Here is a 25,304-nt window from a genome sequence, read left to right as displayed (position 1 = left end):
ATTTATTGAGCACCTACTACGTGCCAGGTTCTATGAATGCAAGCACCAGCACCTGTCCTCAAAGCTCAAGTCCTGCTTAAAGACTTGCCAAGTCGGCCGTGCGCGGTGGCTCACGCCTGTAATCCCAGCACTTTGGAAGGCTGAGGCGGGCGGATCATGAGGTCAGGAGATCGAGACCATCCTGGCTAACATGGTGAAACCCCATCTCTACTAAAAATACAAAAAATTAGCTGGGCGTGGTGGTGGGCACCTGTAGTCCCAGCTACTCGGGAGGCTGAGGCAGGAGAATGGCATGAACCCGGGAGGCGGAACTTGCAGTGAGCAGAGATCGCGCCACTGCACTCCAGCCTGGGTGACAGAGTGAGACTCTGCCTCAAAAAAAAAAAAAAAAAAGACTTGCCAAGTCACAGTTCAGTCCTCTCCTCTCCCTCCTTTCCCCAGCCCCCCGACAGCAAACAGGGCTCAGCTGAATATACAGCCTGTGCACAACCACTGTCAAACTCGATTCTCATCCAGGCTGTCAGTTTCTTAAAGAAAAACACCGTCTCTGGCCTCCCACAGAGCCCTGCCCTCAGGGGCCCTTGGTAAATATTTACTGTTGCAGCTGACCCAGACCCCAGGGGAAGAAGACCCAGTTACAAAGCACAAAGGAACCCGTGTGCTCATTATTCAGACCCTCCCAAGCGCAACGGGTGTCCCTCCTGCGTAACTTCCCCTTTGTGTCTGGAGTGCAATTTTTCTCACGGTCAGTGGGCCAGGTTTTGGCCACTGGAGTATGTGGTACTGCCCCTGCCCAAGAGCCCACGATTCCAGGTGAAGCTGAAGCCAAGCCACCTGCCTGGACCACACCCGCTTTTGCATTCTCTGGGGCCCTGGGGAGTGGGGGGGGGGGGGGTGAGTCTTGCCACCTGTTTCCCCATGCCTTTTCCTCTTGTCTATGTGGTCTGGATCTTGGGCCGAGTCCCTTGATGACATGACTAGCCAGTAACTCTTTTGGTGGTTCTGGCATGAGATAGGCTCCCCAGAGCCTCTGAGCAAAACTCTCATCATGTTTTGAGAGTTGCCCCCTGGACTACATACAGCAGGTGTTTGGGCTCATGTCTATGATATGTGCATTGTCTGGCATTAGCTCAGGTACAGCCAGCCAATGGGCAACAACGTAGGAGAGACCTGAGGGTCATTTCATCTGGTGGCTTCCAAACAGTTTTACAGGAGAACCTGCACCTAAAACGGAGGCAATGCTGAGCATTTGCAGGCATGAGTTCAAAAGCTTCCCTCATTCAGACTTTCCCTACACTCCCTCCCTCCTCCCACTGCCTGTCCCTCACAGCATTCTAGATCACCAGGGAACAGGGTCTGTAAAACATTGCACTCTCCCCTTCGACGTGTCCCACAGACATTTCTCCAACCTCTGCTTGAATTCTGACAGCAACAGGGAACTCACTCTACTTCCCAAGTTTCCTATTGCACTCTTGCATAGCTCTTCTGTTAGGAATGTTTCCTTAGGTGGAGTCAACAGCTGCCCACCTCTGCCCTGCTCATGACAGTTTTTCAAATATGCGAAGGTGGCTTTCCTGCCTCACTTTAGCACTGTCTCCTCAGGGCCATGGTTTCCCAAATGGTGTGAGCCAGATAGCTCCCTCTCTGTTCTAAGAATATCTCCCTAGCCCTGGCTAGAGGTTTACTGGAAACACTTCTGAGCACATGCCCTCTAGATGGTGAGTCTGGGCTGCTGTCATCAGAGCAGAGGGAGGACAGTTCAGCTACCTGCAGGCTCCAGTGCTCCTGGGGAGGGATTGGCAGGAACCCAGTGGATTCCAAGGGACTCACACCTAGATTCTGGGCCCTGTGCTGTTTCCAGGCACACGTGCATGGAAATACAGTTTCTGAGCTTCCAGAGCTCAGCTGCCCCTGCCCCTCCCATCGCTCTCCTTTCCCTTGTTGAAATCCAGCCTAGGCCCCACAACTGCCAAACGCGACAGTACTCACCGGTCCCGTGTTGCTCACATCCTGGGAATCTTTTTATTCCAAAAGCAGTCGGTACATCCAGACCTACAGGGGACAGAAACTCAGTATCAAAAGCAGGGCAGAGCAACTGGGTGTCCATCTCTTTTCTAGCAGGATGGAGTCAATGGGGGACTGGGATGGAGGTGGGGAAGATGAATGAAAAGGAAATGGTGAGGACTCAGCCGCTCGTTAAACCAACCTCAAAATCTCTGGGCTTTGTGGCGATTCTGAGAAAGAAAAAAAGAAAAGAAAAAAAAAAAGACCCTAGCCCTGGATGAGTCAGCAGCTTGTGGAGAAGCAGGCTTTCTAGAAGAGCGAAATGAAAGGCAAAATCGGCGGGTGTAGGGGTGCGGGAGGCCTCTCTTTAACCTCACTCAGAGTCCCCTTGAGTCTTCCTGGCAGCGGCCCTTCATGGTTGCATTTTGGTGAGGGCGAAGGGGGAAAGCTCTGTGCTCAGGCCTCAAGTCGAAAAGATACTGCAGTCCTTAAAACAAAAGCCCCCAAAGCGTATTTATATCCTGGGAGACTCCTGCCAAGCGAACCCCGTGTGCTTTGAAAATTCCTCGGGAGAGCTGTAGCCGCAAGAAAAAGGCATGTGCCCGGTTCTGAGGATGTGTTCACAGCACGGCAAGTTGGGGCCTGAGCCCTAGAGGTTTAACCACGCAGGGCAGAGGCCACCTGCGGCGCACATGTGCACGGAGCAGCCACCGAGCCAGGGAGCTGCCGCGGAGGGCACACCGTTCTCACTCCCCACGCCCAGCCCGCCTTGAAAGCCAAACTTGTTTTTTCTTGTTTCCCTGAGAATTCTGAGGTGGGCAGAGCTTTCTCTTTTCATCCATTCCTGTTTTCAAAGGAGAACCTTTTGGCTGGGGGAAAGAAAACTTTCAGGTGGCAGATCTGTTGACTGAGTACTTACCACGCGCCAGGCCCCTCGCACACCTGACCTGGGGTATTACTATTCAAGGGTGCAATCGTACCGGCTGGGAGCTTGCTGCACACACAGAGTCCCAGGCCCCACCAAGACCTACGGTATGGGAGCAGCCTGTATTTTAACAAGACCTTCAGGTGATTCCTGGGCAGGTTAAAGTTTGCAAAGCGCTGGTGTATCATTCTCTTAATCACGGAAGGAAGGAAGTTGCAGCCCATTCTCCACGTGGGGAAACCGGCTCCAAAAGTGACAACTTGCCACCATGGCTGTGGACCTGGTGAGTGGTCGGGCTGATCCAAAGCCACGTTCACGTGGTTCCAAAGCCTGTGTTCCCTTCCACTGCACTATCTGGGGGAAGGAGCAGTCAGACCTGGCTTTGCAGGAGTGGCTGAGGGAGGGGTCCTAGCCACGGGTGGTGGGTGACTGGAGTCCTGGAGGTGAGTGGTGGCCTCGGGTATCGGGCAGAGCACTCAGGGAGGGAGGCACTGAATACTGGCCACAGGCTTCCCTCCTGCTCAGTTTTGTCAAAGGCCAGCAAAATTCCCCAGTTGAAGGTTCTGGGCCTCCTTCCTGCAGGGGAATTCGAGCTTCTGCAGTTAATCCCAGTGATTAATTTATTTTGATTCCAAGAAGTTGAGCGCTTTTGTCCACTGCCCTTTAGAACTAACCATCCGGCGGGAGGAGGCACCCCAGGAGACAAGCTAACCTGAGCATTCCAGGCACTGACCTGCGAGAAGAACAATACTCTCCAAAGTCCTTCATAGCTTAGAAAGAGCTTTTTATCCACCAGCTAATCAGCTCCTTACTTTTTAAGGGGCATGTCACTAGCTCTATTTTGCAGTTGGGAAAACAGAGAGGTTAATTGACTTTCCTGAGGTCACACAGTTATCAGACAGGCTGGGGTGACTATCCTCTGACTCCAAGCCCAGAGGTACAACCAGTGTAGTCTAGCTGCTCCTGATGAGGAGGGGGACATCACAGCATAGATTTACGATACTCTAAATTAGCATCTCCCAACTCCATATGCTCTTGCTCCACACTCTGCTTGTAAGGTGAATTTACTTATAGACTCACAGACCAAGGGGAAAACAGTCCACAACCCATGCAGGGTGCATGACCAGTACTTTTCTCAATGTAAACTAGACAACTGGCATTCTTGACTTATCAGTGAGTCATTATGTTATATCAGACATCATTCGTTCTACTGCACTTGCTTCCATAAGACAGTTCAGCTAAGTTAAGATATACAGTGGAATGATGTCCATAAAATGTGGAAGTAGTATTGGCTCTTAGGCAAATGTTCCCAGCACATTAATGTTTTGCTTCACCAAGTAAAAGCAGCTGGATGTAAAGATCCCTGACACAGCTGAGTGTAGTAAGCCACAGATGACTCCATGCTGTCCATGACACCCGCTCACTCCACGTTCTTCCTCTTGGCTCAGTGTGGCCAAGTGCTGTCTTAGAAGAGTTTGTTGCTCACTTCTCCCTGATATTTGTGCAAAGGCCATGTTAGACCACTCCTCTCTGATAGTGCTTTTTTTTTTTTTTTTTTTTTTTTGGAGACAAAGTCTTGCTCTGTCTCCAGGCTGGAGTGCAGTGGCATGATCTCGGCTCACTGCAACCTCTGCCTCCCGGGTTCAAGCAATTTTCCTGCCTCAGCCTCCCGAGTAGCTGGGACTACAGGCATGCACTGCCATGCCCGGCTAATTTTTGTATTTTTAGTAGAGATCGGGTTTCACCATGTTGACCAGGATGGCCTCGATCTCCAACCTCATGATCCACTTGCCTCAGCCTCCCAAAGTGCTGGGATTACAGGTGTGAGCCACCACGCCCGGCCCTCTCTGATATATTTCAGCAAAGCCTGCAACTGCTCTTGTACCTGTACCTTCTGATGAAGATCTGTCCGCTCCTGCTTCCATAACTCGGCTGCCTCAAACCTTCTCTAGCCACTTGCCTTCAAGTTCCCCTTTTGGTTTGTAAAATATAGCCCTATGGTTACTCAGGTCCTAAAGTTACTAATGTATTTTTAATTCAAAATTTAGCATGCCATTTTAACTGTGCTATAATCATCACTAGGATTGTGGTTTGTTAAAGAGTTGCATGAATTGTGAATTGTGCGCTGCAATCTTATTGTCTCCCAAATCTCTGTGATTTTTGAATTTTTCAGAATGCAAGGATTTACAGAAATGCATATATCATTTAATAGCAGAAATGCTTGCATAATACAAGTTACATTCTAGGTACTGATATGGTTAGGCTTTCTGTCCCCACCCAAATCTCATCTTGAATTGTAATCTCCATAATCCCCATGTGTCAAGGGAGAGACCAGGTGGAGGGAATTGAATCATGAGCGTGGTTTTCCCCATGCTGTTCTCATGATAGTGAGTGAGTTCTCACGAGATCTGATGGTTTTATAAGGAGCTCTTCCCCCTTCGCTCACTGCGTCTCCTTCCTGCTGCCTTGTGAAGAAGGTGCCTTGCTTCCCCTTCCACCATGATTGTAAATTTCCTGAGGCCTCCCCAGCCATGCTGAACTGTGAGTCAATTAAACCTCTTTCCTTTATAAATGACCTAGTCTTAGGCAGTTCTTTATAGCAGTGTGAAAATGGACTGATACAGGTACTAATGTCAATATAGAACTTAAATATACATATAGTTATTAGACATTGAACATGTTAATATTAAATGTTGAGCATATTAAATATCTAACAATAATTCATTGGGTACCCATATATATCTGATTCTGTGCTATGCACCAGATAGACATAAATAAATAAAACCATTAAGAAACTCATGGCATAAAAAAGGGGAAAGACAAATAATAGACTGAGTGGGAGAAGGTACAATGTATAAAGAAGGGGTGCAAGACAGGGACAGCTAACAGGCTCCTCACCTGTGTCAGGGCAAAGATCACGCTCCCCACCCCATGGCCTCTGTAGCTCTGTGAGGCTGGTGCCTGCTCATCTCTCCCCACTCCCCTCCCCTCCTTCAATCCCCCCACTGTTCCTGGCTCACTGCCTTCTTCTCCTTTCTTGAACCCATCATGCTCCACATCCACATAGCCACGCTAGTCCCTCTCTCAAATGATCTGCCTCACTCTTACCCTAATTAATGCCGCCTTCCCCTCCAGGATTGAGGGAGGTGATACATATAAAGTGCTTAGAAGAGTGTGAGCAGGTGTTAGCTGTTCTTGTTATTGACAATACCCATTATTATCCTCAACTGACTAGGCAGCAACTGGAGTACACAAGGGCAGAGTGACTTGGCTGGGGCTGCACAGTGAATTATTCTCAGAGCTGGGACTCTCACTTAATCAGTTCTGTTTTCTCCATTTATCCTTGAACCCAGTACTGCACCATCACCCCGCTAGACCCCAGGAGATACTAAGCAGCATGCTGGAAGGAGCGCTAGTCTTGCAGGGCCAAGTCTGGTCCCGCTTCTCTCTCACACGTGTTCTGTGTCCTTATGCCAATCACTTCTCTTCCGGGACCTTGGTTTCCTCCTCAGCTGGGCAGGGCTCTAACCAGAGCTGCCTCCTTGGGTTGTGGAGGGGAATCCAAGGCCACAGTGCATGCCGAGTGGAGCCTTCTGTTCCTGCACGTGGAAGGCAGCGGCTCTCATTAGGAATTAACCTGAATTGGGCTGGGCATGGTGGCGCATGCCTGTAATCCCAGCACTTTGGGAGGCCAAGGTGGGCAGATTACCTGAGGTCAGGAGTTTGAGACCAGCCTGGCCAACATGGTGAAATCCTGTCTCTACTAAAAATACAAAAATTAGCTGGGTGTGGTGGCACATGCCTGTAATCCCAGCTACTCGGGAGGCTGAGGCAGGAGAATTGCTTGAGCCTGGGAGATGGAGGTTGCAGTGAGCCAAGATCGTGCCACTGCACTCCAGCCTAGCCAACAGAGTGAGATTCTGTCTCAAAAAAAAAAAAAAAAAAAAAAAAAGGAGTTAACCTGAATCACAGGGCTTTTTAGTGCCCTCTGAGCTCCACAGGCACGCACATTTCCAACCTTACTGGCTCAGGACTCCTTTTGCCAGAAATTACTGGTCATATGGAGAAAATCACAATAAGGAAAAATAAGCCAGTGGCATTTTCCCCATGAGTCCCTGCATATTCCCTTTTGGCCTAGTTTAAGCCTGTGCCAGGCACCAGAAGGGGGCGAACCAGGGAAGCAACTTTAAAGGCCTGTAGAAGAGAAATGCCCTCCCTGAGGGTCACTCCCTCTTACGAAGTTTATCCCCTTCCACTTCTTATTCAGCAAACATTTAGCAGATGAGTAAGAAGCTCCAGGTCTAGTAAAAAGGCCGTGATGTCCTAAGGTGATAGCATCAAACTGAGGGAAAGGCGTGAGTGCAGCCAGGGAGCACATGAGAGAGACAGAGAAGCCAACCCTGGCTGGAGCCAGCCCTGACCAGAAATAAGAGCAAGGTCAAGCTCAAAAAAGGTGGAAAGCTACAAGCGGCTTCCGTGGGGCCCGAGCTCGGCCCTCACTCCACAAGCCAGAAGTGCAGTCTTCAGTGACCTGCCTTTGTTCCAGGCAATATTTCACCTTGGTCCCTAACAGTAGCCTTTCACTCAGAAGGGCAGAAAATGCTGGTCATATGGAATAAAACGCATATGTCATTTGCTCATCTGCAAAATTGCTCACGTAACAGCCACCACTTCCGGAGCACATGGCTCTGTTCCAGGAGGCTCTGGGGTGGGTCTTAAGCCTTATCTCCCTTTTTTACAGCAACTGTGAAGTGCAGGCATTCACATACCCATTCTACAGATGGCAAACCTGAACCTGCAAGATTAAAAAAGTTGCCCAGAGTCATAAGAGTAGAAAGTTCAACATGGAGGTTTGAACTCAGGCCTGACTGAATCATCATTCCATTTCTTCCCCACAATGCCTCTTCAATGTTGGCTATGTAACTGGAGTTGTGGAAAACTGGGCCATCTCTCCCTCCAGCCACAACCTAACTTCAACTGAGATTCCCCAAGAGTACAGAAGAGCCTGTGTTCTCAGCTGCCCTGGGGTGTGTAGATGCAGCTTGATATCTTGGACATTTACGAGAATACTGAATTCAACTCTAGAATTGACCCGTATTTGTTTCAAAATATTTCTCCCTCAAAGTTGTCAAGTACAATTTGACAACTGACACTCTAGGAAGATGTATGTGTCCGGCATTGGGAAGGGCAGCATCTATTTTTTTTTTTTTTTTCTGTTTGTGACAGTGTCACTTGCCAAGGGCAGCGTCTATTTTGCTCACTGATGTCTCTTCATTCTTTCAACAACTCTTTATGGGGCTTTGACTAGGGGCCAGGCTATGGGGAGATTAGGTGAACCCTGGCCTTAGAGTCAGGCTAGAGTTAAAGACTTCAATGACATTATTGCGCTAACTGAAGCACTGTGCAATGTGGCAAGATTGCACAGAGAGGCATAGGAGGATAAAGGAGATTGCAGCGAGACCTGGAGGACAGGCAGCGCACACCAGGCAGGGAGAGGAAGAAAAGCTGAATGAGCGGCGAAGGGCATGTGTGGGCTGTGGTGGGAGGGGCACGGTGGACCCCAGAGACTGGCAGCTGTCAGGGTGGCTGGAGCCGAGAAGGCCAGAGAAAGAGCAGAGCCAGATCTTCCCAGGGTTTGAAGTCCTTTCAAGAAGTTCTGCCTTTACCTGTGTGTGTTGGGAAGCCACTGAAGAGTTGGATTCTGTGTCTGCGGTTCCTGGAACATGGTGGCCCTCAAAAGTATTTATAAGATGGAAGGATGTGTCCTTTTCACCTCCGGGCCCCTTTCAGATCCCCCAGCAATCTGAGAAGCACCACCAGGCACCCTGCGATCTTTAGAAGGGCCACCATAGGGAGCTCTGATTCGTTGAGGGAAACATTCTCCCAGGTACCCAGCCTGTGCCTCCTCCTGCCAGGCCTCAGGGAACTCTGGCTCCAACACGGCTGCTGGCAGATGTGAGAGGGATGACTACACCTTTGATTACGGCTCCTGTTTCTGAGAGAAATACACAGCTCCCTTAAGATTGGGAGTCTATGAAAGTGAGCCCTCACAGAAGAGATATGAGTGAACTGGAAAACAGAAGCCTTTTGGGTGGGTGGTGGTTTCCTTCTTTAAAATAAACAACAGTAAGGAGATTAACCTGGGGGAACCAGGTTCTCCATAATCCCTAAAAGGCAAGTGTCAGAAAGTGGCTGAGGACACTGGTCTCCCAGAAAGCTGTGCCTGGTTAGGATCTGCAGACATCATCTTTGACAATGGGTGTGTCTGCCTCCCTCCTTGGTATGGAAACTCCACTCTGAGGAACAATAATTTGAAACCACTTTCTTTAGCATAGGGAGATAGCATATTCTTGGTTAGAGACTGACAGACTCAGTTTAGAAAGCAATTTCTACCTCACAAGAGCTTTGAGTCCAGAAACAAAATACTTGATCTTCTCTGACCCTCAGTTTTGTCATCCATAAAATGGAATATGATGGAGACTAAATAATATTATAAAAGTGACGTGCTGTGATTTGAACCCAAGCCTGTCTGAATCAAACTGTTTCATTTCCCCCCATATAGCCTCTTGAACTTGGGATATGTTCCCTGCTCATGGGGTACATCTAGGTGCTTAATAGATGCCAGTTCAGCTTCCCTGCTTTTACACATCTCTTATTTCCTGACCTTGTTTAGCAAAAATCTGAGTATTCAAGAGGTATGAGATTAAACTCATGTAATTTGGATCTTCCTGTGTACAACATGGTAGCTGAGAATACAGAAGGAGAAGGCAGCTAGCTGTGTTTTCTCCCAATTCTATCTTGTTTCAAACCCTTTATTAAATGTCTTAAATATTACTTGCCTTCTGGGTCTAAATAAAATTTCCAGAGGTTTCCACTTTATACTCATAAATGATTCTCGCTAAACTTCTTTTTTTAAAGAAAAAAATGTGTGTGTGAGCGCATAAATGTACTGACTCATAGCTGGAAAAACTCTCTTTCCCTAACATTCCAAATTTGTCAAGTCACATGAATTGAGTAAGAGCACTTAATGTGGCCACGAGCCCCAAACTGGCGCGCAGTTAAGACAGGGATTTGGGAGTCCATCTCTCCCTTCCCTGCCCCCTTGCTCCAAGAAAGAGTGTAGCTAGGGGCACACTCTGACCCGGCCAGTGCCTATGTGAGGCAGTTGCAGAAAATGCAAGGATGGGAAGGGCTTGGCAGCTAGCTAAAGCCAAACGTGAAATGCAAGGTGGTATAATATATTTTCAAAAAATCACATACAAACTTGTATGTAGAATTGCAAAAATGTTACAACTTCACTTATGGAGTCAACTTTATGCTGGCCTCTATTAAACACGTCATTTACATGCATCACCCATTTAATCCACAGAGCCACCCAGTTAGCCAAGCACTATGATTATCCCTGTTTTACAAATGAGGAAATGGAGGCAGTAAAGTGTTAAATAACTTGACTAAGGTCCCACAGTGCACAGAGGCCAGAGCTAAGATTCCACCCAGTCTGACCCTGGAATGTATGGATCCTTATATACCTGACTGTTTATTCTGAATGAAGATAACATTTATTCCGGAAATATGTATCCAACACTTAGAATACTGTATCAGGTGTTGAAGCAGAGGCTAGTGGTAGACATCGGAAAATGGAGGCAATTTGGCTACTGCTTTCAATGAGCTTGAAATCATGTAGAGGAGCTATGATGTACACACAAGTATTTAAAAGTAAGTAAAAACGCCCACAGGGGGACTATACAGTGTCATGGGTGGGAGGGCTTATTAAGATGATGTCTCTTATGGGGTGCCTTGGAAGGGCAGCCTTGTTGGAGGTGCCATGGGAGCTGGATTGAAAGATGCGTAGGATTCAAACAGGAGGTAGCTAGAGGATGTCTTGCCTGCTTAATGACAGTGAGTTCACTCAGGTGGCCAGTGCCTCAGGAGTTGCCATCTTAGTTCTGATTCAAGACTAACTCTTGGCATGGCTGACCTTCATGTCCCACAGGTGAGGAGCACAGTCAGGGTGGAAGGAGGGAAAGAGGCGTCGAGGGACTGGAAGGCTGGGGAGAAGAGGCAGGACATGGGAGCAAGGTGGAGGGCTGCAGATCTGGCCAGAGTGGGAGCTCCAGTCCCACCTCCAACTAGGTTGGCTCTGAGCAAGTCCCCTGCTCCTGGGCCTCAGTTTCTCCTATCTACAAGGAGGGAAATAAAGGAAGTGCCTGAATGCTCCCACTGGGTGGAACCCTGGAGCGCTCCCAATTTATCCCATCATGTTGTAGATGATGGAACCAAGGGCCAGAAAAGCTGCATTCGTACAAGTCCTTGGATTTGAATCCAAGTGTGGGGTGAGGACTCAGGGTTCCACATCACAGTGCAGACCTTTTCCCCACTCCTCAAGAGGTACGTGGCCCTGCATTGGAAGTCCAGGAGACACCAGGCATGCTGTGAGAGAAGGGGAGACCAAGGGCCACCTAGCACGCCTCAGCTGGTCCAGTAGCCACTCCCACTCGTCAGGGGCCTGGGAGGCTCGGCCTGACCATGTAGATCACTGACTATGTAGAGAAGTACACCATTCACTGAGGCGCTCTCAGGAGCCTCAGGCTGGTGGCCCGTGGTTCAAATCCATGCCACAAAGACGTTTTGTTGTGCTGGAGTGATGTGTTAAAAAAAGAGTCATCAGATGCCCTTAGGTGGGGCAGACATTCCCTGTTCCTCACTGTTCAACATTCCAAGGCGTATGGGCTGTGTTAGGTGTCTGTAACTTTGTTGGAGAGTGGTGTAGGTGCCCTGGGAGGGGTGACAGTGGGGTGGGGAAAAGGGCATGGGGAGATGGTGGGTGGGAGGAGGTTGCGTGGAGAAGGCGGTGTTTGGCCTCGTCCATGAAGGATGGGTGGAAATTGCCAGCCAGAGAAGGGTGGGAGAGTATGAATTCCAAGGAGGGGAGCGGAGGGGTGAGGTCCAGAGCAAGGGCACGGCTGAAAGGAGCAGCCTGGCTGAGCGTGGCTGAGACGAGGGAAGGTGGAGCCAACTCGAGGGGCAGGGCAGTGGCTGCAGGGGTGCATGTGCACCACACTGAGGAATTTGGACGTTGTCTTTCATGACCGGGAGTTCCAGAAGGTTTTATCCAGGGAGGGGACCCTCTGTGCTAACACATTCAGATGCTGGATTCGCATTTCCTAGCTATGTGATGTCTGCATGTGTTGGCTGGGGCTGTGTGGCCTCAAGCACCTCACCTCATCTGTACAATGGGCATCATAACACTGTGTATCTCAAAGGAGAGTTGTGGGGATCAGAAGGAAATACGATGTGAAAAGCCCCCAGAAAAATTCCTGGCACATAGAACGCTCCCAATCATGGAGAGTATCATGATGATGAGTCTTTATAACTCACCTAGTGATGGCACCAGTGTGGCAGGTAGCTGAGAGTGATCAAAGGCTGTATTTGTTAAAATCAGTAAAGTACAAAAAAACCCTGGGATAGGACCCAGGAAGCACTTGTGGGAGGCAGGAAGAGGTAAATGTGACTGGAAGATCAGTTTTCTCAACCTTTTTCTCCATTTCCTTGTCTATAAAATGGGAATATCCTTGGCTCTGCACACAGGATTTCTGTGTGAATTAAATAAGAGATATGAGCCTGTTTTAAAGTTAGAAACACCAGGTGACCATAAGGGCTTCATTTTCCTTTGCCCACACAGAGTGAATGAGGGGACACGTGCACCCGGGGCTCTTATTTTTTACAAACCACCGAGGCAAGAAAAGTAGCAAATGACAGCATGGCAAGATGCAAGCAAGAACCAGACGGAAAGGAAGCCCATAGCTTAGCCCTTCTTTGTAATATTCTCGGCTCTGCCGTGTCTCATCCCATTCTCTTACTCTCCTTTTGCATTCACGCCCATGACTCAAAACTCCTACCAGATTCTCGGTCTCAAAAGCATGGATTTTTTCGAGCTGGAAACTATGACAGAGTACATTCCCTGAAATTTACAGATAAAGAAGCTGAGAGTCACAATAGGGAATCAGTTTGGTTAGGAACTGTCCCAGGAAAGACTGTCTGAGTTCACATCCTGGGCCTGCCGATGATTAGCTGTGTCACTCTGGCTAAGTGATTTAACATCTCTGTGCCTTGGTGACTACTATTACACGGTGTTAGTAAGAGTATTTACTTCCAAGAGTGGTTCGGGGAATTAAATGAGTTAGTAAGTGTAAAGCACTTTGAACGTGCCTCGCACCTTCTAGGATTCAGAAATAAGAGTCACTATTATTTAAAGCCGCAAGGTATTTTAGTGATAGACCTGGGAATAAATGAATCTTGACTCAGATGAATGCTCTCTGCACACCCTCCATACTGAAATATTTGATTCTAATCAGTATGCCATGTTTATTAAAGGCAGAGAAGTAAACTGATTTGTTTTTGGAATAATGGACACATTCACGCGCCTGTATGCCCCATTTCTAGAGCATTCCGGGCCATCAAAGTCTGACAGTCACTGAACGATGCTCTGCAGACACCTTTCTTACCACCTCAAGTCGTATCATCCAGGAGGCAGCAAAAATAGTACTCAAAATTTAAAAAATTAAACAGGAAGGAGAACCAAATCAATTCGGAGGGATCTGCTCAGACGTTGCAAGCACGGCCGCTGTCCTTCTGGTACTTTCACGCAATGCGTTTCCATTTCCAAATGTCTTTCACTTACAGTCTTTCATTTCTGCCTCATGACAGATGGTGATTCAGAGAGTGGGTTCTGGAGTAAGACGAGTTGGTTCAGATCCTGCTGCTAACACTGACTTAGTTGGGTAGCCAGGGAACATTTATTTACTCTTTCTGAGTCCCCAAGCCCCGGGCAAATAAGGATATTACAGTACTGACCTCATAGGCTGCTGGGAGATATGAGGTCATGCATACAAAGCCAGTTCCTGGCCCAGAATAATGCCCTCATCCAGGAAATGTTGATGATGTGGCTCACATGTGCCAGGTACTGAGGATCCTGGAGGAATCAAAACAAAGTCCTTCACCTCATGGAGCTTGGGTGTAATGGGGAAAGCAGACAATCTGACCTTGCACTAAATGTTTTGAAGAAAAACCAGAATAAAGGGATGGAGATTGATGGGGTGCTGTTTGAGCTATGATTGTCAGGGAAGGGCCTCCTGAAGGGGGTATCTTTTAAGCAGGACCACAGCTTCATAATCACCACAGTCATCATCACCATCATCATAGCCAACTTTCATTGAGAGACTTCCCAAACTTAACACGTCTAAAATTAACTCTTGACTCTTTCCCAGTTTTCCACAGCTTAGTAAATAGTACCTCTGTTAACCCCAATGAACAGGCCAACATCCTACAAATTATCCACCTTTCTTCTTTTTCTCTCACACTTCATTTTATCCATAAATCTTGGCCGTTCTGTCTGCAAAATAGATCTCCAGCCTAATCACAGCCTTCCAGGACCCCCGTCTCGCACCCCCCAGGCATCCTTCACGTTTTGGTGTGTGTGAATGGCACCCTTGGAGTTCCATGCGAAACATATGAGCAGCTAGTGCAGTGAGGGAGAAGACCACAATGATAGCTGGGAAAAGAGTGTTCTAGGCTGAGAACACAGGCAGCGCAAATGCCAAAACAGGTGGCCTGTGTCCCAGGGCGAGCCCCAGGTCCAGGGGCTGCAGCAGAGTGACAGAGGGGCAGGTGAGGATGTGGGGCCTCAGGGGCTACTGGGAGGACTTGGCTTTTGCTCTGAGTGAGATAGGGGAATGAGTGGAGGCCTGGGGCAGAGGAGAAACAAAATCTGACCCACGTTTTTAAAAAGTAGCTCCAAGGAAAGTAGACAGTCATGGGTATGTGCAGGACATGAGGGGGTGTTGGGGGGCAAGAGATGAAGGTGAGAGGACAGCCAACAGCTACTGCAATGATCCATGTGGGAGGTAGTGGTGGCATTTTTTTTTTTTTTTTTTTGAGACAGAGTCTCGCTTTCTTGCCCAGGCTGGAGTGCAGTGGTGCAGTCTTGGCTCACTGCAACCTCCGCCTCCTAGGCTCAAGCGATTCTTCTGCCTCAGCCTCCCTAGTAGCTGGGATTACAGGTGTGCACCACCATGCCTGGCTAATTTTTTTGTACTTTTCATAGATATGGGGTTTCGCCATGTTGGCCAGGCTGGTCTCGAACTCCTGACCTCAGGTGATCTGCCCGTCTTGGCCTCCTAAAGTGCTGGGATTACAGGCGTGACCCACTGTGCCCGGACGGTAGTGGTGTCTTGAATGGGGGACAGTGGTAGAGGCAGTGAGAAGCAGCATCACTGGGGTAGCTGCTCACGTGTGTCCTATATAAATCCAGGAGCGTCACTCACACCCATCAAAACATGAAGGGCACCTGAGGGGGGGTGCGACACAGGGCTCTTGCGAGGATGTGGTTGGGTTGGAGATCTATTTTGGAGACAGAACAGCCAAGATTTATGGATGGAATGAAGTGTAAGAGAAAAAGAAGAAATGTGGATAATTTGCAGGATGTTGGCCAGTTCATTGGGGTTAATAGAGGTACTATTTACTGAGCTATTGAAGACTGGGAAAGAGTCAAGAGTTAATTTTAGACGTGTTAAGTTTGGGAAGCCTCTCAATGAAAGTTGGCTATGATGATGGTGATGATGATCGTAGTAATTATAAAATTGTGGCTCAGTACAGATTATGAAAAGAACAAACGTTTGCTGTGTGCGGGGCATGAGACACATTAGCTCATGTAAACTCCATAACATGGTAGGCACCGATATCATCCTCATTTGATAGATGAGTGTAATGGGTTGATCGTGGCTCCCCAAAGGATATGTCCATGTCCTAGTCCTCAGAACCCATGAATGCGAGCTTATTTGAAAAGAATCTTTGTAGATGTAATTAAGTTAAGGATCTCAAGATAAGATCATCTTGGATTATCCTGATGGGCCCTAAATCCAATGGCAAGTGTCCACCTGAGACATCCAGAGGAGAAACCACAGAACAGGAGAAGGTGACGTGAAGACAGAGGCAGAGATGGGAGAAATGCAGCTACAAGGAATGCCAGCAGCACCCGAAGCCAGAAGAGGCAAAAAAAAGATGTTCCCTAGAGCCTTCAGAGGGAATAGGGCTTTGCATGCACTTGATTCCGGACTCTCAGCCTCCAGAACTGTGACAGAATAAATTTCTATTGCTTTAACCCACCCAGTTTGTACTAATTTGTCCCAGCAACCCCAGGAAACTAATACAATGAGGAAGACCAGGCATAGAGAGGTAAGCAACTTGCCCAAAGCCACACAGCAAGTGAGTAGCAGAGCTGGGAATGTCTAGCTCCAGAGCCACTCACCCACAGGTAGGCAGCATCAACTTCACATCTCCAATGGGGAAACGGAGACTCAGAGCCACAAGGAACAGAGCTGGTGAATGGCAGTGCCAGGCTCTCTTGGGCCTCCAACAGGGAGGCCAGAGGCACACCCCACTATCGATTCTCACCTTTCCACCTTGAAAAACCCAGAAAGGTCCCTGCCTGGCCATCCCATGTTTCTTGGTAGCCACCAAGTGGATTCAGGGCTTTGCTGAGAATTCTATCCACCCTGGCGGTTTTAGTTCACAGGCAAGCAGCCGCGAAGAGACCCTAGTGGGTAGCAGCCTTGGTAAACAGGTTTCAGCGGCACCTCAGCACTCATCGCAATCACTCAGGACTGCGTAGAGTTTGGATTCCGAAACAGCCTCCTCTTTCCATGATACCCATGCTGAAAATCTCTTGGCTTCAGCCCCACCCTGGCCATGAGGACCGAGATCGGAGGAATGCCAGGGGCAGGGCACGCTGCCGGCCTCAGAACTGCTGCCAGCCAACTAGAAATTGCTCTCTGAAGAAACAGCGATTGTCCATTCCCTCTCCCACCAATGCCCAGGAAAATATTTTACTGGCTGAAAAGCAAATATGGGAATCCAGGCAAAACGTCCTCCCTGACCCCCTGCCTGGTCAAATCTTCACTATTTGAACAGAGATGGACAGTGGGACCTGCAAACAAGGCCTGTGAATGGGACCCAAACGTCTTCCCACACAAAACCGACTTCTCAGAACCCTTAATGAGGGGTGGTCAGTTAATTCGGGGAGTGGTGGGGGGCTGAGAATAGGGGATGGGGGAAGTGTTCCGTTTATAAAGAATAAAATAATTAAATTCAGGTCAGTGGAGGGAGCCACTGGGCTGAAACAAATTTGCAGGCCATGGGGGAGAGCAAGAAGCAAAGGAATGAGCATTGTGGCTGACTCTGGCTGCCTTCTTCGCCTTCTTCAGTGACAACTGAAAAGAGGGTGTTGTGGCCTGGGGGCTGCCTCCAAAAAGAGACCGTCTCTGGTTCGGAGACCCTTCTCTCTTACAGGCGCACACACACACAGATGCAACAACACACTCACTGTCTCTCAAACCCACACTTTGGCTATGAGATGATGAGGTTTCACCGCTATACTCACTCATTCATTCCTCAAAATATATTTTGAGGGCAAAATGTATGCTCACTCAACTGAGCCGGTCAAAGGAGAGCCATTGTTTGAAAGAGCTCCCTGCGGCGGACTTTCTACCATTATTTACCTCAGTGATGTGGCCCTTGTCCAAGATGAGTTTGGAAGGCCATGTTTGGAGCCATCTTCAGAGTTGTACTATGATGTGAAGAGCAAAGCTCGGTTCATTACTGTCTAAGGGCCTCCTGTGCTGAGGACCTGTCTCCCCTCAACTGTTTCTGAAGGGAAGTCACACTCCTGGTTCCTCAGGCGTGACTGCAGCCACCTTCAGAGGGCGGAGACTGGTCAACACCAGAGAGGAGAGTGTGGTGCCGGGTGGTGGTGGTGAGGTACTCTCAGGCGTTCCAGGAACTTGGGGTGCCCTGGGCCCTGGCGCCAGCTTTGGAATAAAGGGCATGTTCCCCAAGGGGACAGTCATCATGAGCACATCCCCCATGTGCGAAGGTGGGTTCTGGTGATGACCACCTTTGTTGTTTTTTAGAAGCCAGCTGTACAGCGTGTCAGGGCGCCTGCTCTGGGCTTGGCACTGGGCCTGGCACATAGGGATGGAGAGTGACAAGGTACAAGGCAAGGCCTCTGTTGCCAAGACCCACCCTTGAGGAGGGACCTGGACTCAATGACATGACATGCCTGTCATCAGGGCCCGGGGTGCTCCCGATTGGAGAAACCTGTTGGAGAAGGTCACTGGGTGGAGGACTGGAAGGTGACAGGCAGAGGGAAGGCCACTTGGGGCAGGAGGCAGGGTGGGGAGGACAGGGTAGAGTGTTCCTGGACAGTGGGCTCAACCCCCCTCAGTGGGGAGGCAGACTTGATGGGAGAAGTGCAGAGATTTCTGGCTGGGGGAGAGGTGGGGAAGCTCACACAGAGGACGGAAGAATTTCACAAGGACCCAGCCCTGGCAGGAGGCTTCCTGTGCAAATGTATGTCCCTTTGGAACATAGATTCCTTCTGAGGGTGGCATCTGGGAACACAACTTGAAATTGATTCCACTACTGAGCGTGGGGACATCACAGCCTCATCATGCCTCAGTTTCTCTATCTGGAGGCTAATCGCAATAACAACAGCATCATCTAACATTCATATTGCAGGCCCTGTTCTGAGTACCTTATCCAGCTCAACTCTTTTAATGTTTTAATGCTATCATTGTAGTTTACATGCTCGTGGCTGCTACATTCCTTGGCCTCTCAAATAGAGCTAAACACACCATTTATCTTACCTTAGATTTTCATGAGGCTAAAATCATGGAATGTATATAAGAGAGGTCTTTTAATGGAATGACACTCTACAAATGCCTATTGTTGGTGTTGATCTTATAATTCTATAGGTTGGTGCAAAAGTAATTGCAGTTTTGCCATTACTTTCAATGGCAAAAGCTGCAGTTACTTTTGCACTAACTTAGGCTTCCTCCTTTCAGAAGCCATCATAGGACAAAGGTTATTTAAGACCTGAGTAACAACATTTAAAAAAAAAAGAATCACTTTCAAACATGAGCAGAGGAAAGATCCCATGGAGACTGGCAAAAAAAAAAAAAAAAATACACAAAGTCTGAAACATTAGAAGGTAAGACATCAGGGGTTTTTGTTTGTTTCTTGTATCAGGCCCAACATTCTGAGAAGGGTCATTACTTGCTCCCTGGTTCCCTGGCGGCAGAAGGAATACAGGGCTTCGCAGAGCCAGCGGCAGCATTCTAGCTCACTCAGTTCACAGAAAGCATTTATTCAATGCCCAGGAGCAAGAGAATAAGACCTGCTCTCCGCCAGAGAAGGACGCATGTTTGGGGAACCTGACTCTTTGCAAAAGTGCGTGCCTAGGTCACTGTAACCTGACAAGTTTGCAAGGATCCCCTAACTCCCCTCCCCACAACCTCCAACAGGTTCTTCCTAAAGACGTCCTAAATCAACCACCCAGCAACCCACAGGGAAACCATGCCTCCTCCCCTCTCTGCCAACATCTACATCCAATCCTCAGTAAGGCTATCTTTAGACGCTCTACGTATCTCTGAATCTGTCTACTTTACCTCCACGGGCACTGCCCTCATCTCTTACTGGAACTTCCAAAGCAGCCTCCCAAGTGGCCTCCCTGTCTCCACTTTTGCCTTCTCCACTCTGGGCAGTGATCTAAAAATGTGGATCAGGTCGCAGCACTCTCCCGCTTAAACCTTTGAAGGCTTTCCACTGAACCCTAAACAAAATCCAAATTGCTCTACCAAGTCCTCCAGGCCCTATGTGTTGTGGCTCTTTCCTGTCTTTTCTGACTCAGCATCTACCACTGTTCTCCGGATGCTGGTCCTGCCACTTGGCTGAGACTCGGTTTCCTTACCTGTGAAATGGGCAGAGTAATGTCTACCTTCTAGGCTGGCTGTGGGGCCACCAGGAGTGGGGACATAAAAAGCACTTTGTAGACTGCAAAGTGCAGCACCTTTAACTTTTACCCCGCTTATAATTGGGCTTTTGTGCTCACACTCTTGTTTCCATGCCTTCTAGTTCCATTTTATCTGTACATTTTGTTGTTTGTAATTTTATATGCTTTTCAGATATAAGGATATTTATATACACAAGGTATTATTGGAGACCACATGACAACATCTCAATATTCCAGAGATAACAGCCCAGCTAGGGTGTGTTTAAAACCTGGACAATATTAGTTCTTTCCTGGGTAGAAAACCAGAATTTTAATTATGCAGTCAGATTGCTAGAAGCCTAGTGAGATCTCATTAAAATTATAAACAAGTTAATTTTCTTATGAAAATGACAATAATGTGATCTTCAATATCGTCTCCAACATTTTCAATAGCGGCAGTTAACATTTATTAACCTTACTTTGTGCCAACCCTTGTATTTCAGCACTTTTTAGGCTTTACCTTTGCTAATCCTCACGACAACATTAGGAAGTATTATTATTGTCCAGATGAGGAAGCTGAAGTTCAGAGACATTAAGTAATTTGCCCAAGGTCACAGTGCTGGTGAGAAATAAAATTCCAATTCTCTTTGTCTGTCTGTGTTTGTAGCCCATGTTCTTTGGTTCTGCCCTATGTGTGTTTGGGCACAGGGAGACCAGGAATGTGTTTATTTGTGGAAAATCATAGGGATGATATGGTTGGGCAGGGGGTATTAGGCAACTGTAAGGCCACCAAGCTCCACACATGCAAGGTAGTTTGGGCAGTAGATTCTCTTCAGCGTTTTCCTTTACTACTTCATGTCTTATGTTCTAACTTGCAAAGTTGAATGATGCCCAGTAGGTTTCCTTGTAGTCAGTGCAAAAGAGTGTGATTCTCTCCTGTAAAGAGCAGTCATTGCCTTTCTGCTATTTAAACCAAAAAGTGTGTGTGTGAGACAGACAGACACACAGAGAGAGAGAGAGAGAGAGAGAGAGAGAGAGAGAGAGACTCAGTAAGAAATAGTAGTCATAAAGTGCTCTGTTTTAGAAGCTGATGGGGGTGCTCTGCCTAGAAAGATTCCCAGAAGTCTTCCCTCCACCCTGACCTTCTTCTACCTCCCTCGTCACTTCACTCATCTGCGACCTCCAGCAAGTTACCTCCTCTCTCTGGACCCCAGTTCTCTCATTAGTAAACCAGAACCTCTAGATTCCCAGAGTTCTTTCCAGATCCCAGACTGCAGGGATACTTTTATATCCATGATCTCTTTTGCCTTCACAATCTCTCTTGGGAGAAGAGCAGGTCAGATTCGCAATGCGAAGCTCAGAGAAGGTGGCATGGTTAATAAGTGGACCCTGGACTAGCGTCGTCAAGTTTCAACACCAATTGCAATGTCAGCTGATTCTTCCGAGCTGCCAGCTGCCTTCGAGGGTGTGGATGGAGCCTGTCTAAGACCTATGTGTCTACCCTTTCAAAACCAAAAGAATTAGCACTCTGAAGCCTCTGATCATCTCCAAGCTCTGCGTGGAGGCCTTTGGCCACCCCAAGAGATCAATCCCTGTGGGGCGGTTCCCTTTTTCCTTCCCGCCTCCTGGCTTCCTTGTCCTTGCATAGGGAAGAACACAGGCAGATGTGGTAGGAGATGCCCCAAGAAAGGCATAGGTGGCTTGAAGGACTTCCTGAGGTCCTTGCGGATGTAAAATTAACTGCAGAAAATCAAAAGCATGGTGTGTGTGTGTGTGTGTGTGTGTGTGAAGGGTGAGAACAAAAAGCTAAGTGTAGAAAAAGCTCTCACAGCCACCTGTATTTCCTCTCTAATTACTCTGTGTTTTATACTTCTTTACAAATCTATCAGCTTCCTATTATACACCAGACAAATCTTTACAAATTAGGGAGAAAGAAGCTCCCTGACTAAGACCCACCAGCTGGAAGTGTTTCAGTCATGACATAAGCTCCTTCACGTCTAGCTGGTGAACATTCTCTGGGATCCGGCGCCAACAGTTCTTTCCCAAGGTCCTTACAGCCAAACAGAACATCAGCCAGCCCAGAACCGAGGCAGAAACCCACTAAAGTGGGGTCTCCCCAGATCCGGCAGCAGTTCACCGTTTCCACCCAAATGGCTCAGAATGCTATAGATGCAACAATCCCTGTTTACATGAGGGGTCCCTTAAAAGTGAGCACTCAGCAGTGCTGTCTCACGGTGGGGGCCAAAGGCCACTACCAGTAGGATACAATTTGTGGGGAACTAATGAAAGGCTCCTCTAACCAAAAAGTCCTGGGTAATGACCCCTGTCTGAACCTGGTTTGAAATTCCCATAATAGAGCCACTCATGGCTCGGATGACAAAGAGAGGCCTAGTGAGCTAAAGAAAATAGCCCACGTTTTGCTCTAGAAAGTCCTGATCACATTTGTAATAAGTATACTCTTAGATGATGACTTAATCTCATTGATCCTTGATTTTTGAATCACCAAGCTCCGTAAAACAATGAGAAATACTGATTTAGGACATCTAACACAGAGTCTGGCATGTAACAGGTCTGAGTAAATAGCAGTTGTTGCTGTAATGATTGTAATTACCCAATCATTTCGAGGGTCTCTGTTTAAAAAGTTCCCATGCTGTCAGGGATGCTCCACTGCAACCATGGCCCACGAGTAAAGGTTCCTTTGATGGTTTGCTAGTTGGGCTCTCAGAAAATGAGCTGGGGCAATGGTTCTCCAAGTGTCATGCCTGCATCACCTGGGAATTTGTTAGAAATGCAGGTTTGGGGGCCTCACCTGCCCCAACCTGTTGAATCAGAGATTCTGGGGGTGAGGCCCAGCCATTTCACATGCCCCCAGGTGATTCAGTGCCCACTGAGTTTGAGAACCCCAAAGCGCAGGCAAAGACTGCCAAATCTGGCTGATCATCAGAACTTCTGGGAGTGTTCAGGGGAGAAAAGTCTCGGGCCTTGACTCTCAGGGATTTGGAGGCTTTAGGTTCTGAGGTGAACCACGGGAGACAGCTTGTTTTTTTTTTTTTGAGATGGAGTCTCACTCTGTCACCCAGGCTGGAGTGCAGTGGTGCAATCTCGGCTCACTTGCAAGCTCCGCCTCCCGGGTTCACACCATTCTCCTGCCTCAGCCTCCCGAGTAGCTGGGACTACAGGTGCCTGCCACCATGCCCCTGGCTATTTTTTTGTGTTTTTTGTAGAGATGGGGTTTCACTGTGTTAGCCAGGATGGTCTTGATCTCCTGACCTCCTGATCCGCCCACCTGGGCCTCCCAAAGTGCTGGGATTACAGGCGTGAGCCACCAAGCCCAGCCAGGAGTCAGCTTTTTAACAAGCTCCCTGATGTTCCCACTGAACTAGTGGTTCAGTTTGTTGGGAGAATTTGCTCCTGGAAAGAACTCAGAGATGGATGTGGTAGGAAGTAGGCTGGGGAAGCAGGCCTGGTAGGGCTGGGGGCCCTGAGAGAAGAAGGTGCTGAAGACCAGTGTTCTCAATCCCAGGCCTATAGATTTATGAGATGAATTTCCTACAACCTTCTCATTTTCTAACTAGGGGAACCGAGTCCCACATAAAGAGACATGACTGTCCTAAGTCCATGCAACTCGTGCCTGGAAGAGCTGGAACTTGAGCTATAGGTCTCGCTTCCAAAGCCAGTGCCCTTCTCACTGTGCCCCAGGAGCTCGTGCTCATTTGTTTGTTCCTTCTTCGTGTCTCTAAGAGTGGGCTCTACAGTCAAGCACTCCGTCTGCGCACATTTCCCCAGAGCTGACCATAAGGGAGAGAGCTAGGGAGGACTTGGAGTCTTCATATCTCATACTGAGACTTCATATCTCAGTACAAGTTTAGGTTGTCACTGGGTAGCTAAGCCACTGAGTTACCATCTAAGGGCTTCAGTTTCCTGATCTGTAAAATGGGGGATAACATCTGATCTCACACAGATGCTTAGCGGCTCAAATACAATCACAGACATGAAGAGGCTTTCCAAGCTGTCAATCAGCTCCACAAAAGCAGGGGCTTGGGAGGAAAGGGAGGCTTCATCACCATGTCTAGCCAGAACCACCCTCTCTAGCTGGAGGGCTGAAACACCCTCAAAGCAATCAGAGAACAATTAAGCGTTCAGCTGCCTGCTAAATGTGAACTCACACTGTGCCTCTCTGCTCAGGCTGCCCCTCTGCCTGGATTGCCCCCCAACCCCCAGCCCTCCAAGTGCCCTGTATGTACAAGAACTCTGTGTAGTTCACGGTCTGTTCCTGACTCCCTACTGTGAGGCAGAAGGTGGGTTTTGCAACCCCAAAATGTCTGGCACCTGCAAGGTGTGCTCAGGAAGTGGTGGATAGGGAGATCTCTAGGCCTTAGAGAAGGCCTTTCAGGTGGCTAAATGCTTCAGGGAATTCTTATGATGCACCACTGGATTGAATACAGGAAAGACACGGGCTTTAAACCAGGCGGAAGTCACCGGCTGACTTCCCGCTTTTCCCAGGCCTCTAGCGCCTTTGTCATCCGCTCCACCGTTTGAGAGTTCTTGTTAGGGCTAGTGGTTTCCTGCAGGGAAGTGTCAGGGGAAGACAGTCAGGGAGGAAGGGGAAGCAGGAACCAGCAACGCTCCACCTGGCAGCAGTACGTAATGCTGCTGCTAAAACGAAAGAAAGACAAGAACCAAGGGCCAGGTAAACAGTCAATGCTCAGTGTTCGAAACAAGAGTTTTCATGTATCTGGCTGATTCTCCTGCTTCTCTGTGTTTTCCGGGTGTGGAGGATGAACGGAGACATGCAGAGGAAACATGGCACCATGGCGCAAAGAGCTGTTGGCAGGTGAACAGGAGATTCGGGCTTTTCCTCCCACTCTGCCCTGACAAGCTGAGTGACCCTGAGCAAGTCACACTGGATTTCAGGGTCTTGCTCTTTAAAATGGGTACTGACAATTGGGAGAGGTTTAATTGTTCTCGTCTAAAGGATAAAGCAAACAACACAGAAAAGGAAGTAATGGCCACAGGTCCAGCAAAGCAAAATGAGTTTAAGCTGACACTGTTCTGGCCAGGGTCCTTCCATGAAAACCCAACAGTAATGACAACGACAATGACGATGGTGACTACTCTTATTTATTGAGTATGCACTGAGCATGAGGCATGGGACAAGTACTTTTCTGTGCTTGTAATGAATTTTCTGTGCAATGTAATGACAAGTGTAATGTAAGCCACTTTTAATGTAAAGCACTTTTTCTATGCAATGTAATGACAAGTACTCATCACAATGGTTAATCTTCACAATGACCCTTTAAGGTAGATACTATCGTTATTCCCATTTTGCAGTTGGGCAAATTGATGCACAGAGAAGTTAAACCTGGGATCAGGGACTGGAGAGTGGGAGAGCTAGGATTTGAACCTAGGGTGTCTGATTCCAGAACCTACCTTCTTTCCCACGACACTCTACCAAACTTGGAAGTCTGTATTTCCACAGTTAGGAAAGAGTAACTGTGGAAAGAGTAAAGGACTTAGGCAATTACAATAATTAATCATTTTCTAAACAGA

The 25,304-nt window shown here is 48.2% G+C and overlaps 1 protein-coding gene and 1 pseudogene across 9 annotated transcripts in view; one reads left to right on the top strand and one right to left on the bottom strand.

Annotated features, from left to right (window-relative positions):
- ZHX2 (zinc fingers and homeoboxes 2) overlaps nucleotides 1-25,304 on the bottom strand; it is a 194,120-nt gene that overhangs the window by 109,821 nt on the left and 58,995 nt on the right. For all 9 annotated transcript variants that reach the window (XM_004047483.5, XM_019032687.4, XM_055348698.2 and 6 more), the window contains one exon: nucleotides 1,990-2,052. The gene's annotated coding sequence lies outside the window, so the exon portion shown is untranslated. The remainder of the gene's footprint in view (nucleotides 1-1,989; nucleotides 2,053-25,304) is intronic.
- LOC129524020 (uncharacterized) overlaps nucleotides 3,198-25,304 on the top strand; it is a 28,126-nt pseudogene continuing 6,019 nt past the window's right edge.

Source organism: Gorilla gorilla, chromosome 7 (assembly GCF_029281585.2).
Source record: "Gorilla gorilla gorilla isolate KB3781 chromosome 7, NHGRI_mGorGor1-v2.1_pri, whole genome shotgun sequence".
Taxonomy (NCBI): Eukaryota; Metazoa; Chordata; class Mammalia; order Primates; family Hominidae; genus Gorilla; species Gorilla gorilla.
The sequence above is the reverse complement of the archived record's forward strand: the minus strand, read 5'-3'. Positions and strand labels throughout refer to the sequence as shown.